Genomic DNA, 18,980 nt, shown 5'->3' with positions numbered 1-18,980 from the left:
TTGCTCTTTACATATCTATAGTTCTACATTGTGATTTCCTATCCTGTTTGAGTACTGGTTATCCAGATTTGGTGATCCTGAAAAGTTCCTATCTGGATCAGATTGATCCAATCCGATGTTGCTTTAAAAAACTGGCTCAAAAGTAAACTGGATTACATGATCACGGATCGCAAAAAAAGGATTACTAAATCCGGATAAATTTTATCCGGATTAAACCTTTTGAAAAACCGGGCCCAGGAGATTACTTTTAACAAACACATTAACAGACTACGATAACAGCCTAGGATAGTTACAGGTCTGCTTACATGTAGGCCTGTCTTTAACAGTTTAACAAGTTTTCGTTAAAAATACATTTCTCTTTGGAGAAAGTAAAATACTATGAAAATAGTTTCAGTAATGTCTTTTTTTTACTTGATTTAGTCTAGTTAGTCTTGTATTAAACTACAGGACAGTAATGACAATCCATAACAACAGAGCATAGGCGGCAAAGCTACTGTGGTTCCGCTTACCCGGAACTATCAGTGAGTGGCAAATTTGAAGAAAATTACAGACTTTTTGCACATAAATAAATGACTGAGAGTTACATACGTATTACTAACATTTTATCATGTTTATGGTACACTTTAAACAAGGGAATTTATAGTAATTTAGTGTGAATACTAATCAGCGAGTCTATGAATGGTTTGGGTATGCAGAGCATTCGCAGCTTATATGGACAGCAGTGGAGCAGCAAAGTCAGGAGGCCACTTACCAGTACTGGCTTATTTAGAAACTGCCCTTTCAAGGGAAAGGCCCTGAAAAGAAATTGATTGAACCAGACATTCAATCTCGAATCCACAATAAATCTCATCCATTGGTCCATTGGGAAAGTGTAGTAAGTTCAGAAGTAGTCACATACATGATCAGGGCGGGGAGAAAAATATAAACTAATTTGACAGCTATTCTAAATGTACAGAAATCTAAATGTACAGAAATCTGTGGGAGCATGACAAAGCCCAGATCATGTTCTAAAATCTGCTTTGTGACAGTATATCCTTGCAACAAACCTGAAAGTGTTGAAAGGATTTATGCAGTAGCCTACTGGATGATCAAGGTAATCGACCATTAGCCAAATCAAAGTTTGATGTTTTTGGCATCACGGGAGAGTCATATATAAATACCCTAAAAACATGCTCATGTACTATGGAGGAAATAGGACATCGAGTACCTGGCTTCACAGTTCAGTCCATCGATGGGAAAACTCAGGTAGAACTTCTTACTCTCATTTAATGTGATATGATGCCTGATGACAGATCTATAATTCCAACACCTGTGCTATCAAATGGACGTCCATCTCAGTTCAACCCTTGCACAAACTACACGAAGGTAAAGGAGACAAGTTTCAGTGCTCTTAAGCAGCACCTTCACTTTGTTGCCTCGGCACTCCTACATACAAAATGGAGATTTTAGATGATAGTGTGTTTGCCATAACTCCCAATGACAACAAATCTGCTCTGTCTATTGTTGTAGACGGTGAGTTTCTTAAAATAATGGAAAAATAAATATATGTTGATAAAATTAACCACTGGGTAGCAACACTGCCATTTTGTTAACCCCAACGGTGACTACCAAATAACACAGAGCTGATGAGAGATCCCTTCTAGTTTTGTCACTTGGGCGGGTTCCTGCCCAATTGGGCTTCTTTTGATCGATTTGGACCAGAGAAAAGGGCATTGGGCTGGTGGACAAAATAGGTATCTTCGCTTTTATGTTTAGTCATGTTATTTTAAAATGTTCAAACTTCGAACACGTGCATAATAAATAAAGTATCACACAAAAATAGTTGTTCACATTTTTTCCTTTGTGCCGGGTAAGAGAGACATGTCAATCAATTTGCCATCTTTGACATTGGTGAGACTCATGAGTGATGGGGTTTTAGCACGATAAAGGGCCAGATTTTGAACTTGTAGCTGTATCTTAAAGCGATCGCAATACCAAAGTGGCCTAAATATAAGTTGCACAGTACAGAGTTGGAAACTCTCAAAGCGTGAATTACACCTGTGGTGGGAGATGATGACTTGAAGGCTCTTTGTAAATAATATTTGTAACTGAAATCAGTTCTAAAATCGAAACTGAATATGGGACTAAACTACTGTCCTGACATCCGCCCAGACTAGTTGATCAGTTTTGACTGTGCAAAGTTCTGCATTATGTTCTATTTACTTCATGAAAGAGGTTCTGTGGTCATTAAATATCCCATGGCATTTCTCGTAAAAAGTAGGGGTGTAACCCCATCCATTGAATTGGCTCTATTTAAATTGTAATCCTGGCATAACAACAGGTTTTGATATTACTCAGATAACATGTGAAAACTTTTTAGAGTATTTCATTAACAAAATTGACGCTCTTACAGCTAGTATTATAAACTTCAGGGCTCATCCTTGATTATGTCATTCCACCCTCATTAGTACATTATTTAAGTGAGTTTATACCAATTTCATTTCCTGATTTGGTGGACTTAGTCTGCCAAATGAAGCCCACTCAGTGTTCTTTAGATATTGTTCCCCAGCGCCTCCTCGTTCAGGTATTAGACGTGGTTGGTTTAGATATTTTGTCAATAGTGAACTCCAGCTTACTGAGTGGTGTTGTGCCATCCTGCTTTAAGCATGCAGTGGTGCAACCCCAAGCCCAATTTGGACTCATTTGATTTAAAGATCTATCGGCCAATCTCAAAATGGTCTTTCCTGTCAAAAATGTTTAGAGAAGGCTGTCTTTCAACACCTTTCTACTTATTTAAATGGAAATGGTATTTTTGATAAGTTCCAATGGGTATTTAGGGCTCAACACAGTACAGAGTCAGCCCTTCTCAAAGTGTCAAACGACTTGTTTTTGGCTGTCGATTCATGAAAGTGTGCAATTTTTGTTTTAATTGATTTGACTGCTGCATTTGAAACTATAGTGCATGCTATACTGTTGTAGAGTCTAAGAGAGTGGGTAGGGATTCAAGGAAAAGTTCTTAGTTGGTTTAACATATCTTTCTGGGAGAACTTTTTCTGTGGAATTAGGACATTTTTCATCTCCTTCTGCTGTAATGAAATGTGGGGTTCCACAAGGATCAATATTGGGCCCAGTCTTATTTTCTATTTACATGCTTCCATTGTCTGATATTTGTAAGAAACATAATAATTCAGAAATTAAAGAAATAAAGATAATTCAGCCCTGCAGTCTCTTTTTGATTGTTTTAATGATATTAAGGAGTGGATGTCAGACAATTTTCTCCACTTGAATGAATCAAAGACTGAAGTGATAGTGTTTGGCCCTCCGAGTTCTAGTGATGTATGTCTCGAGACCGGTCTTGTCAAAGGCCTTGACGGTCTTTGGTCTTGGTCTTGTCTTGGTCTCGGACCTCTCGGTCTTGTCTAGGTCTCGCTGTCTCAGACCGACATAGTGGTCGGGGAATTTAGCAATACAATACTACAATATCCAAGACGACACAACGTTCGATAATGCAAAATTATTATTATTTCGCGCCCTTCAAAGGCAACCAATCACATGCATGTATTTTTTTGTGACACAGCCGTTGGCGCTCATCCATCCATATAACATTATGCCTCAGTGAGTGAGTGTAGCGTAAAGAGCACAGATCCAGCATCTATAGTAGCCTAGTCAGTCAGTAGTATGTCAGCGAATTCCTTGGTCATAAAATTTGCTTTCGTCAATTGACTTTGAACAGCGCGTATGTATCATTCCTATTTTGCACCCGCGCACAGCAGACTTTTCCCTCCACAGACGCACGTCGGTAAATTAGGGAATGAACTTGCGCTCGCGGGGGCGGTTCAGCGCAAAGAGGAGGCGTGTTCCGGCGCAAAACTTCCCTGGTGCTATTTTCCAGTTTTAGAAAGCAATTGCGCCACTGACCAGGAAAAAAACAGTCTAAAGACAGTGGCGCGTTGCGCGTTAGTGATATGGTATTTTAAGGGCGCGTGCTTGGCCATTATGTAGCGTGTTAACGCACATCCACTTTGATTCTCTATTAATTATAAACAGACGCAGCAGTTTTCATTTTTGCAAATCATACATTATTACAAGGAAAATCATTGTTGTGTCCGTGAAGATGTGAAAAAGATCTATCTAGATTTTTTTTTTTAAATCTAGATTAGGCTACACATTTACCCAAATTATACGCCTGTTTAACCGAAGCTAATTTGGGTGGGTTTCTCCCATCATCCCCAATGTCACTTCTCTGTGTTTTACGGCCCTGACGAGAACGTCGGTCTCTTTGGCTGTGAACTGCTTCTGGTGTGCGCCTGGCAAATCCGCCGTTATAATAGCGATCCGCCATGGAACAAGCGCGCCTTTCTCTTAAAGGGAATGTGAGAGGACGCTCTGATTGGTTTATTTCACGTTATGCCCAAACCACACCTATGAATAATGAAGCAACTTCAGACCAACCCCTTTTAGATTTGCGCCAGGCGCAAGAGTCATTTATCCCACCGGGAAAATAGCAACAGTGCCGGGATCCGCCCACAAAGTTACTTGCGCTTTGACACTTGCGTTTCAGATCGTTAAAATAGGGCCCAATGAGTTCTTCTGCACATCGTCAAATAAAAAGAAGCATTCGGCGAAATGTAGATGCTGTAAAGTCTGCTTGACAGAGACAGCCGGGACCACCTCAACGTTCACCAGACACCTGGAGCGTAAACACAGGGAAAGGTAAGCTATCTACCCATTTTCAAACTCTTTGAGGTAAAACCTTTCCAACCATGACCAAACAGTAATGTATCTGCTGAATTATTGTTGTTTATCATGTGTTCTTCTCACACGTGCGGTATAAGTTATTTAGGGACATATTTTTTCATAAAATTTCAGTATTTTAACTTCCACATTTCCTTTCCTACATTACGTCAGTGGCGGATACAGAATGTCATTAATAGGTGGGCCTGCTGAATATACGGAGGGGCAATATCAATATCAGATATATGTACAATAACATTACAATGTCCAACAATCGATTTAAATTGTAGCCTAATATATGTTGTCAGTGCTGAGAATTTTCGTGTGACTCGTTTCGCCTATTTGAACTATGTATATCTTAATGGTCCAGTGGTAGAACTTTCGCAAACCGTGTCAGAGGTTCTGGGTTCTAATTCGCACTCGTATATATATATTTCTTTTCTCGTATCATTTTTTTTTGTCATCAAAACCGATTATGTTCATCAGTGGTTGTATATCAAGCAGGGACACGTTTGTGTGCATTATGTTTTGTGATTTCACCAGAACGAATAGAGAGTATCCGCAATGGATTAAAGCGCGCGTCCGAGTGAAGATAGTGCGGCGTGTGCGCGAGCCACACGAGAAAACACTGTATCCGCGCCACTGATCGCAGCGGCAACGAGCACTTTGATCACTTGATTTAAAAAACACATATCAGTGACATGATGGGTTTTAACTTCATTCAGGAGATTTTGGGTAACTGCACAACTGACAGATGACTTTGAGCGCACCGCCAACGGTGTGTGTGTGTGTGTGTGTGTGTGTGTGTGTGTGTGTGTGTGTGTGTGTAACCCGGAGGGACATCTCTTTACTCCCTACCATCTACAAAGTTCTCATGAAGTGCATTCTGAACCGCATCCTACCATGGCTCTGCGAAATGAACATACTGTCGGAAAAACAAAAAGCCTATATTAATCGTCAAGGCATGAACGAGCATGTTTTCTGCCTGAAAACAGCAATCGATGATTTTAAGCATGAATTCACCAAGTTTTATGCAGTCTTTAGACTTCCGTGATGCATTCGGCTCATTGCCGCATGGCGTTATGATTAAAGCCTTAGAGTAAATTAACCTACCCAAACCTTGTATCAACATGATTAAGGATATCTACAGAAACTCCTTTTTTCAGGTGATCTGTGGAGACCAACTGACTAGCCCAATCCAACTAAGAACCGGCATCAAGACAGGTTGCCCATGGAGCGCAGTAAACTTTATTCTAGCCCTTAACTAGTGGCTCAAGTGGCTGTGCCTCTGCTCCCCCTTGCACATCAGATCGCCAAACCCTGTCCAGGCCTATGCAGATGACGTCCAGGTGTCATCCAGGGATGAGAAAGTGATTAAAACCATGCTCTCCCATACTGATAAATTCATGCGATGGTCTGGACTAGAGGTGAAAAACACCAAGTGCGCTGTGTTTTACGAGAGACGCAGTGGAGGCAACAGGTGGTATCAAGCCAAAAAAGACAAGCCACCCTCCTTTTCCATCATGGGCAATGAAATCAAAGTGTATGCGCGCCATGAAACTTACTGCTACCTTGGACACTGGTTCAATATCGCTGGCGAATGGGAAGAGCAAAACACAAACTTAGCAGTGAATACTGCACAAGGCTGGACATGGTGGATTCATCCCCCCTCCCTGTCGTAATGAAACTACAGGCCATAAGAGAGATTGCCCTTTCTAAAACAGCATCTCTTTGCAAACATGCATATCCCTAAATGTATCTTAAATGAGCTGAATAATAAGACTGTAGGCCTGGCAAGATGCTGGATAGGATTAAATACACACTCAACAAGAGATGTCCTGTTCCACAGGTCCAGAGAGGGAGGGCTGGGCGTCCCTCATATAGAGTGGGTGTATGTTGCCTCTAGAATAAGCAACCTGTTAAGGATGTTAAATAATGATGACGCAGCCGTGCGTGAGCTTGCCCGAGCCTCACTACTACTACTACATCTGGGGAAACGCAAGGTCCCTCCTTCTACATCAGATGATGCCAGCTTCCTCGGGTTCAGAAGAAAACCCAATGGAAAATTGGACACCAACACACCAGGCTTTGGCGTGCGCTCGGACTGGCTGGACCTGAATGACCTCTGCAACCGCGCTAATATCCAACTGCGCTGGAGGAACACAGCAGGACAGTCGGCGGAAGCCAACAAGAACATGGTCACAGATTCAACCATCACGGCAGAGGCAATCATCACAACTGGCGACAACATCCAACTCCTTGACACTCAAAACATCAGAAGGACAATAATCAATCACTTTCATTTGCGTATGAAACAGCACTGGACAGGCCTACGGCTACAAGGACAACTGGCCTGCCTGCCCTGTGCCGACCATAACGCATCACACACAGTTCTGAAAAACACAGCCCTACAATACGACATCCACAGATTCACAATTAAAGCTCGTCTTCAGGTACTACCAACAAAGTCCAACTTAGCAACATGGTTTCCATGAGCCGTTCTGCCTGCAACATCACAGCCGGCAAAGAGAGACGATCGCGCACATCCTTAATGGCTGCTCTGCCTACAAAGGACTGTACATCGCGCGCCACGACCGTATTGTTGCACTCTCAGTGAAGGAGCTCAGAGACAATGTCAACCTTACCACAATCCATTTTAACGAAAAAATTAAGACAGACTGGTTCTCCCTCCCACACGAACAGTGCGCTACATTGGAAATTGCCATAAATCACTTACCAAATACACCTGACATAGTTGTAATTAATGAACACACCAAAGCCGCTACAATAATAGAAATTGGTTGCTCTTTTGATGCTTACATGGACACCTGCTATGCTTCAAAACTGTTGAAATATCAACCATGGTATAATGTTTTCAATAACTTTGGCTACTCCTGTAAAGTTATTGCCCTCATTTTTGGTAGTTTAGGCCAGGTGCACAAGTTGTGTGTAAGAGGCCTGCAGATTTGCGGACTACATAAGAACAAGGCCAAAAAACTGACAAGATATTGCTCTGTATCAGCAGTGATTGGTAGCCTCTATATATGGAGGCGTAGGTGCCACCTTAATGTGAATAATGTCCAATGGACTAATGGATAGGCAGGCAATGCAAAACAAAATCTTACATAGGAAAATAGGGGGCAAAACTTAGATTTATAAATAGATAACTGAATAAATAGCCTAAATGAATAAAGAGTAAGGCAAAACAAATAGCCTAGTAGCCTAATGAAACATATGGATTGATGCAATATCTTAGGTGCTACTTTTAGGGCTAAAATGCTTTGTGAATTACTTTTAGTCAAAAAAAAAATAGGAGTCCTAAAGTTACGAGTGACACGCCCATTATTTTTAGGAGTTGCTCCTAAATTCGCCAGTTAGGAGCTACTTTTAGCCTTAAAATTATTTGTGAATATGGGCCCTGATGTTTAGACTATACACATAGATGTAATGTCACTGTACTTGTAAGATACAGTAGTTTGTTGTGGTTAAATAGAAACAGATGTCTTACAGATTCATTTTCCCCTATTTTGTAGGTACTTGGAGCACAAAGCAGGATCTGCAGCATCAATGACAATATCCGACCCCACACAGCCTCAAATATCATATTTTGCTCAAAGGGTCCACTTATAATCCCAGAATTCAGCCAGGCAACATGCCGTCACCCAGTCCATCCTCCAGGACCTTGTGGTTGGATGCTCTCTCCCCCTGTCTGTCGTTGAAAATCCAAATTTTAGACGCTTCCTGAATGTCCTGGATAGCAAATACACTCCCGTGTCTAGGACCAGCTTGACAGAGAAGCGGATACCTCACCTTGTCACTAAAGTTAAGGGCGACATAATCAAAGCCCTGGAAGTCCAGTCAAATGTCTGATCAAACCTCTGGTCTGACCGGAGGCTTCGGTCCTTCCTGGGAGTCACCGCTCATGTTGCCTGCAAGGACAAGGACTCTTACAGTTTAAAATATGTTTTGCTAGACTGTAGGCGTTTCACAGGGAAGCACTGTGGGGAACGAATCGCCTCAGCATTTGACAACATTGTTGAGGAGAATGGCGTTGGCCATAAAATAAGCTACATTCTGACAGATAACGCGTCCAATATGAAGCGGGCCTTTAAAGTGAGCGGCCTTTAAAGCGCTCAGTTATTTATTTTTCTCTCGCGCGCCTTTGAGTTCATCTAAGCCCAGGTAAGTAAGAATCAGTCAACAAACACGGTAAGTAATGTCTGGTCCTGTTATTGTCACCTGCATTTCATGTCACATGTTTACCATAGCCTTCTCTGTCGGCAATAGGATTTATATGTGATAAATGCAAGGAGACAGTCAGGCTGACGGAGTAGATTTCAGAACTAGAGACACGCATCCAAACTTTAATCGAGAATATTAAGAAGAGTGCTAGAGCTTTAGATACTATTTTGGATGTGCCTAGCCTAGTGAAGTCTTTACATGATTCAGTTCCGGCTGAAGTAGAGCCCGTGCAGCAGGGCAGATGGGTGACAGTGAGGGATCGCTCTAGTCACGAATAAAAAAAACACTTTTCCGTTCCAATAACAAATCGATTTGCTCAGTGAAACACCCACTGAGAATTATGTTGATTGTGCCCTGGTAATTGGTGATTCGATCACACGGAACGTGAAAATAGAGACACCAGCCACCATAGTCACATGTTTGCCGGGAGCCAGAGCACCTGACATCAAAGCAAATTTAAAAGTGCTGGCTAATGCTAAAGGTAAATTCTCTAAGATTATTATTCACGTCGGCACTAATGATGTTCGACTCTGCCAGTCGGAGATCACCAAAATTAATATTAAAGAGGTGAACTCGCAAGTACGATGTCAAGCACTGTAATTTGCTCTTGCCCCCTTCCTGTTCGCAGGAGTGATGAGATAGTTAGTAGATTGTGTTCACTCAATGCCTGGCTGTTGAAGTGGTGTCCGCGAAATAATATAGAATTCATAGACAGTTGGAAAAGATTTTGGGGCAAACCTGACCTGTCGAAAAGAGATGGTATTCATCCCTCCTGTGATGGTGCTGCTCTTCTCTCTAGTAATTTGGCTCATAGTCTTAGAGATAAAACATGACAATCTGGGGCCCAGGTCAGGAAGCAGATAGACTGGCTTAACCGACCGTCTGCTAGCGGCCTCACGTCACCAAGGTCAGATAAATCCCATCACATAGAGACTCTTTCAACTAGATATCATCATATAGAGACTGTGTCTGTTCCCCGAATTTGGAAATCCAAAAAACTTTCAAACCCATCTAAGGTTAAACATTTAATTGATGTTCAACAAATTAAAAACAGATATAATACATGAGCAAATGATAAAGCTTGGGTTGCTGAATATTCGATCTCTTACTTCAAAAGCGCTAATAGTTAATGATATGATTACAGATTTTAACCTAGATGTGCTGTGTTTGACAGAAACCTGGCTAAAACCAAATGATTACATTGCTTTAAATGAGTCAACCCCACAAGATTACGGTTATAAACATGAACCTCGTCTGAAACGCAAAGGAGGAGGTGTTGCTGTAATTTATAGTAATATTTTCAAAACTACTAAGAAATCTAGTTTTAAATATAATTCTTTTGAAGTTGTAACGCTCTTGTTTAAATAAGGGTGGCCGGATAGCTTGCCCAAATGGTTGTAGTCAGGTGTAAGCAAAGACGCACGTAAGAAGACTGATATTCCACAGTGGTGTTTTATTATCAGCGCCGTCGTCGATCCCACGCACACATGGGCAGTTTGCAAAACACTAACAACAACTTGCGTTACTTAATAGAAATAAACATCAGAAATAATAAAACGGCTTGCACACATACATGCGACGTTCACCGCTCGCGCTTCTCATAACGACTGCCCACTCTGAGAGAGGGATTAACAGAGTGCGTTGCACCTTAAAGGCGCAGTACCTAATTCTACTTGTTACAGATTCCCCCCTGTCAAATAAAGGCTGACCCCAGCCGTACACAACCAGGGAGCATTACTGTTTCACTTAACAACCATACATACATGCCACAGTTGAAAAGGTGTTACAGGGTGAGAAAAACTAAAATAATGCACAACCCGCACAGTCCCACAAATCTGTACATTGCACTTAAATTCAATAAAACAAAAAACTGTGTGCAACACCCACATATGGAATAATTTTTTTTCCAAAACATCAAACCTTGAACATTTGCCAATAAACAACAAGTGACAAACAAAACCATTGTTTCATCTCTCCTTACTGAACTTCAATCTTGCGTGTATGATATGGGTTAGTCCACCTATTAACTGTCCAGTCAGAAGTAATTCTGGGGTTCGGTCTCGGTCTCAAGTTATAACGGTCAGTACCCTGGAACGGGTCATTTGTGTCAAATCTGTGAGTGGCAAAGTCACGTCTCATGTCAGAGTACTCTGTGTCTGCAAAAACAGCACCGTCAAGTGTCAATTCAGGTAAGCTTTCTGAGGAAACGTCATTGGGCAGTTCGGTCAACCAGTCTCCAGCAACACTTAAGGCAGTATCGTGAGATTCTCCAGGCCCCTTTTGGATAGAGGCACCTTCATCCCATGATTGTCTATTGTCACAATTATCAGAGAGTTTCTGTTTGGACAAAGCAGTATTCCATGAGTGAAAGGGCTGAAGGTTCACAACGTGAAACACACCAACATCCTCTCCAGTATCGACTTTTTCCAGCCTGTAGTTAACATCAGACAGTACTTTTGAGACCCTGTATGGACCAGAGTATACTGGAGCCAGCTTGGCTGTAAAGTTTGCTACTGCATTAGACTTTGGGTGTGTTTTCACTCTAACCAGATCATCCACAACATAAGAAACCGAACGCCGTTTTAGGTCATAATATCGTTTCCTACGTTTATGTCCTTCCTCTAGAGCTACTCTGGCGTGATCATGAGCGTCTTGTAAGGAAGCTCTCAAATTCTCCGGGTATGTTACATCCGGGTCATCCACTCCCTCAACATTCGGTTGTGTGATCAAATCCAGTGGAGTTTCAAGCTCACGTCCATACAACATCATAGACGGTGACAGGCCTGTACTCTCATGTGGCGCAGTACGAAGAGCGAAACATATCTGAGGTATGTACCTGTCCCATGAGGTGTGTTTGTCCCCCACGTATGCACGAATGGCTGTCTTCAAGGTACGGTTCACCCTTTCCGTAGCGTTTGTCTGTGGGTGATATGCCGTAGTCAACCTGTGTTCTGTACCCAGGGCGGCCACCACATCCTCGAAGAGGTTACTCACAAATGGTGTGCCACGGTCTGAAATCAGGTAAGTCGGTGCACCGTGTCTGGCAAAGATTTCGCTCAGGAACTTACTTGCAGCAACTTGCGCTGTCGCTGTTCTGACTGCATTTACTTCTACCCACTTTGAGAAGTAGTCGACAAACACAAGAATATACTCATTTCCATTCTGCGTCCGAGGGAGAGGGCCCACAAAGTCTACTCCAGTGTATTCCCAGGGCTTTTGTGGTTTGATTGGGACCATCAGACCCGCTGGTTTCTTTTGACTAGGCTTTGTCAATTGACACACGGAACATGAGGTAACGTATCTCTTCACATCCTCTGTCATTTTTGGCCAGAAGAACCTAATCTTCAGCCTGGTCAATGTTTTTGTAATTCCGAGGTGTCCAGCAGTAGGGTGGTCATGGTAGTATTTTAACAAAGCACCTCTGATGGATGTAGGCGCGTAAAATTTGAGCTGTTTCATTGGATGTAGTCCACAAGTCACTTTAGAGTCTCTGATATACAGCAAACCGTCCTGAATGACATACTTTTCATCCACATCCTCTTTTCCGGCACTGTTAAGGGCACATATAAGGTCACTGACCACTGGGTCATTTTCCTGTAATTGCTTCAACTGTGCTTTGTCTGTCAACATGACTGAGGACAGGCTACGGAGATCCATCCCCCCAATGATTGCATAATCTGGCAGAATGTCTATTGGGGCAGCCTCGCACTGAATTGGGTTGCGGGACAAAGCGTCTGGGACCTTGTTTTGAACACCTGGCTTATGCACAATATTAAAATCAAAGTCCTGCAGGCGTAAGGACCATCTCGCTAGACGTCCTGAAGGGTTTGGGCGATTCATCAGCCATCTCAGGCTATTATGGTCTGTGTAGACCGTCACATGCAGGCCCTCTACATAGGGTCTAAAGTACTCCAGAGCCCAAATCACTCCCAAACATTCCTTTTCAGGCGTCGAGTAGGGTTTCTCAGCCTTGTGTAGAGTTCTGCTTGCAAAAGCCACCACAACATCTCGTCCCATGTCGTCTTTTTGCATTAGGGCCGCACCAAGACCCAGGTCGCAAGCGTCTGTGTGTACATAGAATGGCCGTGTGAAATTTGGAAAGCATAAGATTGGTGCTGACGTGAGACACTTCGTCAAGAAATCCATAGCAGCCTGGCAACTTTCATCCCAGCAGAACGGTGTTTCTTTCCGGGTGAGACGGAAAAGTGGTTCTGCTTTACTCGCATAGCCAGGGATGAAGCGTCGATAATAGCCTGTAAGGCCAAGGAATCCTCTGACATCCTTTGTGTCTTTTGGTGTTCTGAACTCAGTCACCGCCTTTACTTTTGCCGGGTTTGGTGATATACCCTCTGGTGTGACACGGTAGCCAAGGAATATGAGCTCACTTAGACAGAACTGACATTTGCTCAGCTTTAGAGAGAGACCTGCTGTCTGCAGTCTCAACAGAACCTCCCGAAGGTCTTCAAGGTGTTCTTCAAAGGTCGGTGAAGCTATTACGATATCGTCCAAGTATACTGCACAGCATTTATAAGTCAGGCCAGCGAGGACAGTGTTCATGACCCTTTGAAATGTAGCGGGGGCATTGCTGAGCCCGAAGGGAAGGACTTTGAACTGAAATAGGCCACAGTGAGATATAAAAGCAGTTTTTGGTCTAGACTTTTCCTCAACGGACACTTGCCAATACCCTCGAGATAGATCCAGTGTGGTAATAAATTTCCCACGGGACAGAAAGTCTAATGATTCATCCACCCTGGGTAGAGGATATGAATCTTTCAGTGTGAGCTGATTTAGACCCCTGTAATCAACACAGAACCTGGGTTCTCCACAAGGTTTCTTTACGATCACGACCGGCGCAGCCCACGGGCTTGATGACGGTTCAATAATTCCTTCCTCCAGCATTTGTTTTATCTGGCTTTCAATTATCTGCTTTTTCTCAGGGGAAGTACGGTAAGGTGGCAAATTGACAGGCTTCGCCCTACCGGTATCGATCATGTGCTCTGCCAGTGACGTATTGCCCAAGTGACCATCAAACATGCACCAAAAATCTTCCACCAGGGCAAGGAACTGCGCTTTTTGTCCCTGTCCTAAACATGCCTCCTCGACTTTCTCATTTAAGTCAGTCTTTTGGACACCCATGAACATCATGCGCCCTACCGCTGTAGACTCCATCCATTCATCCGCTAGGTCACATGTTTCTGGCGCAACGGTGTCACATAAGGTTACCGTCCTGGATGGAATATGAATGTTGACTGCCGCTCTTAACATGAAATCCATCCCTAAGATAAGGGGTGAAGCGAGATCAGGGACAATAACAAATCTATGGTAAAACCGTTTCCCTTGGAATCCAATATTCAGCCAAATGACGCCGGTTGGGCTGCAAGTTGCTCTGTTAGCCAATTGAATGGGGGGCGATAACCAAGGGTGCACTTTTTCAGAGCTTCCTGGAATGCCAGAAATGATATTAGTCCCAATTGCAGAAAGGGAAGCGCCTGTATCAAGAGCTGCATCAACTGCTCTGCTGTAGAGGTTTACTTTGACAATGAATGGGGTGTTCCAGAATGAAGAAGAAGCCGGGTCTTCCACATGACCCAGGATGAGTGTCTCAAGTGTGGACGCCGGAGAATTTTGGGGCATATTTACCTTCTGGAGGGAGGATTGCCCCTGTGAAATGTCCTCCCTCCCCTGAAGTTTCCCTTCTGCTGGTCAAATGTATTTTCCTGCTCACCCCTGTTGTTGTTTTGGTTCTCGCTACTCTGATTACGACCTGGCGTTCCATTTCCTGTTCGTGAGTTCTGCTTTGTAACACCCGGGAAAACATCTGCTTGTGGCACAAAGCTACAGTTCGGACAATTTCGGGACGTGAAACCAGGTTCAGAGCATTTAAAGCAGTAAAGTTCACGTGCTTGTTCCTTCATTGGTAGCGGGGGCTCATTACGGCTGTTTGGGCCAAGAACAGAATGGAGCTCATGTGCCCGCATCAGGAGGTCAATGACTGACGTGATCTCTGTACCATAAATCGCGACTCTGTACCGCTCCAATGCATGCTTACAAATCAGTTCAATTTGATCTTGTTCTGTTGGGGGAGACTTCAGCTTTTTGAATTCGCTCAATAGATGCGCTACAAATGTTGGAAAAGGCTCATCAGGCGCTTGAACACGGTCAAGGATGCCTCTCAAGATGCGCTCTTGATTGTCCAATGGAAGAAACACACTTTTAAAAAGAGTGCGGAATTGTGTCCAGGCTGTTATGTGTTCACTCAATACTGAAAACCATTTCCTGGGCTCTTTGGCTAGGAAGCGAGGTAATTCGAGAAGGATCTGAGCGTCACTCAGCCCCAAAGAGGTTCTGTATACCTCCACAAGCTGAAGCCAATCCTCAGGCTGAACTTTTCCATCTCCTCTGAACACAGGTGGCTCAAGTTTTGACTGATTCAAGACTGAAGCTAACGCTCTAGTTGTGCTATTAAGCAGCGAAGAAGTGTGAGAAAAGTCTGTTGCATTTTCAGGCGCTATGTTGCAACCAAAGGCTGTCGCTGAAAGATTTGGCACGACGTGAACAGGTTGGGCCTGGGCATATGGAGTGGAAGAGGAAATTGGACCATTTCGTGCAGGTAACGGGTTTGAAGCTGCTGCGGACATGTTCTGAGTGTAATCGTCAATCATACCTCTCTGCAGATCAAGGGACTCCTTTAAGCATTTTCGCAGCACTGCTACTTCAGTCCTTAGCGACTCAACCTGTGTCTCCAGGCAGATAGTCGGCTTTGGAGCTCTCCTCCTAGGCACAGACTCAAATGGTAAAGTCAGGTCAGTCATATCTGTCAAACCATGCACATATTTAGCCATTATGTTCAATATAGGCAATATTAAAAACCTATGTTATGCAGTAATTTCAGTAAAACCGTAAATTATGCAGTTTTCAACAAAAGTCAACAATTGTCACCACTTTCACATTATGACAACAATGATGGAAGTAAAATGGTCTTAATTTTTTTCCACTCGTCAACCTCAGAGCATCAACAAAGAAAAAAAAAGAAAGAAAAAAAGTTTATGTTTCTCTTAATGAGTCAGGAAAACCTTTTCAACAATATAACAGATTTTTTTTTTTTCACAAAGGAATCACAAAACATCACATATATATGTGAGCTTTTATGGCAAACCTGTTGAACAGTTCTGATGACGCTGTGAACACGGAATTCCAGTTCGAATCCCGGTCAGATTCAGATGAATCAGTCAATTGCGAAACAAGATACAATCAGTGTTCACGGTATTTGTCCAACTCATTAACAGTCTATCGTCCAAGCCAGAACATGTGTTTTTTTTTTTTTTTTTTTACAGTTGAAACCCTTGAACGGTTTTATTGACCCGCTGATGAACCGATGACTCCTTTTATGATTCGAAACACGTACCAGAATGATTCTCACGTGCCTGAACGAATCTCACGTGTCCGAACGAATCTCACGTGCTTTCCGGAGATTCGGCGTGGGCAAAAATGTCCATAAATCCACAACAAAAGATAATATCCTCGATCGACAATTCCAAAGGTCCGATCCGAGGCCAGAGACAAAATGTTCGGGCGCCACTTGTAACGCTCTTGTTTAAATAAGGGTGGCCGGATAGCTTGCCCAAATGGTTGTAGTCAGGTGTAAGCAAAGACGCACGTAAGAAGACTGATATTCCACAGTGGTGTTTTATTATCAGCGCCGTCGTCGATCCCACACACACATGGGCAGTTTGCAAAACACTAACAACAACTTGCGTTACTTAATAGAAATAAACATCAGAAATAATAAAACGGCTTGCACACATACATGCGACGTTCACCGCTCGCGCTTCTCATAACGACTGCCCACTCTGAGAGAGGGATTAACAGAGTGCGTTGCACCTTAAAGGCGCAGTACCTAATTCTACTTGTTACAAAGTGTTGGTGCTTAATTTAAAAATATATAGTGTAAACGATAAATCACGTTTGAAAATTCTGCTGGCTACTGTATACAGGCCGCCAGGGTACCATATAGACTTTATCAAAGAATTTGCGGACTTTCTATCAGAATTAGTATTGGCTGCAGATAAAGTACTAATTGTTGGTGATTTTAATATACACATAGATAATGAAAAAGATGCATTGGGATTGGCATTTAAAGACATTGTAAACTCAATTGGAGTTAGACAACATGTGTCAGGACCTACTCATTGCTGTAATCATACTCTAGATCTAATACTATGACATGGAATATATGTTGATGCCGTTGAAATACTGCAGCAGAGCGATGACATATCAGATCAAAGCCGACTCCGTATTATAAATATGTTAGACCTATAACTTCTGCCACTAAAGATTGCTTTATCAATAATCTTCCTAATCAGTTTCATCATCTCAGCATCCCGGATAGCTTAGAAGAACTTGATATTGCAACAGAAACTTTTAACTCTCTCTTTTCCAGCACTTTAGACACAGTTGCTCCGTTGCGCTTAAAGAAGATTAAAGAACATAGTCCAACGCCGTGGCACAACGAGCACACTCAGGCCCTTAAGAGAGCAGCCAGAAAAATGGAGCGCAACTGGAAGAAAACAAAAGAGGTATTTCGGATTTCATGGAAGGAGAGCTCGACTGCTTACAGAGAGGCTTTAAAAGCTGCTAGATCTGCTTATTTTTCAACCCTATTAGAAGAAAATAAAGTAAACATAATCCTAGGTATTTATTTGAAACAGTGGCTAAACTAACGAAAAAAAGAAAGCTTCAAGCCCAGAAGTTTCCAAACACCACAGCAGTAATGACTTTATGAAGTTCTTCAATTATAAGATTGATAATATCAGGGACAAAATTATAACTATGCAACTGTCTAATACAGTATCGCATCAGGAAGTGCATTGTAGTCTCCCTCAGGGAAAATTTTATTCATTCATTGCTATAGGAGAAGAAGAATTTAGCAAACTCGTCAAATCATCTAAATCGACAACTTGTATGTTAGACCCTATACTGACTAAGCTGCTGAAAGAGATGCTTCCAGATGTCATAGATCCTCTTCTTAATATCATTAATTAATCTTTGTCTCTAGGATACGTACCAAAAACCTTTAAGCTAGCTATGATTAAACCGCTTGTTAAAAAAACGCAACTTGATCCTACAAAATTAGTCAATTACAGGCCGATCTCTAATCTGCCTTTTCTGTCAAAGATATTAGAAAAAGCAGTATCCTCACAACTGTGTTCCTTTCTTGAAAGAAATGATATCTGCGAGGATTTTCAGTCCGGATTTAGACTGTACCATAGTACCGAGACAGCTCTTGTTAAAGTCACAAATGATTTGCTCTTATCATCCGATCGTGATTGTATCTCTCTATTAGTATTACTTGATCTTAGTGCTGCATTTGACACCATTGACCACAACATCCTTTTAAATAGACTCGAACATTATGTTGGCATTAGTGGAATTGCACTAGCATGGTTTAAATCATACTTATCTGACCGTTATCAGTTTGTAGCAGTAAATGAAGAGATGTCTTATCGATCACACGTTCAGTATGGCGTACCACAAGGCTCAGTAAAATTCCGGCCAGTTAATAATACCTAGAATATCAAAATCGACTGCTGGCGGAAGATCCTTTACAAACCTGCGCACATATATTCAAACGCACATAACTATAGAATTAATTCTTGATGTGCACGTGAGCGCCATCAGTGTTTATCACAGGTTCGCGTTTAAAGTCTGTGTAGAGAGAACGGTGTCGTCTTAGCGGCCCCTAATTTAATAACAAATTATCCTTTCGACGGAAGTGAATCAATCAAAACTAACTTTAGCTGGAAAATAACATTATTCAAGAACCGCTATGAAGCCAAAACAATCTGTTACCTTAAATTATACGTTTATCTCTGTAAAGCAGCTTTGAAACAATCTACATTGTTAAAAGCACTATATAAATGAAGATGACTTGACTTGACTTGACTCAAACCGAACCGTGAATTTTGTGAACCGTTACACCCCTATTATTCATATATATTTTTTTAGATTCCTAGATTTATTTGTTG

The sequence above is a fragment of the Phoxinus phoxinus genome (assembly GCF_949152265.1).
Source record: "Phoxinus phoxinus genome assembly, chromosome: 8".
Lineage (NCBI taxonomy): Eukaryota > Metazoa > Chordata > Actinopteri > Cypriniformes > Leuciscidae > Phoxinus > Phoxinus phoxinus.
Note: the sequence above shows the minus strand (reverse complement) of the source record.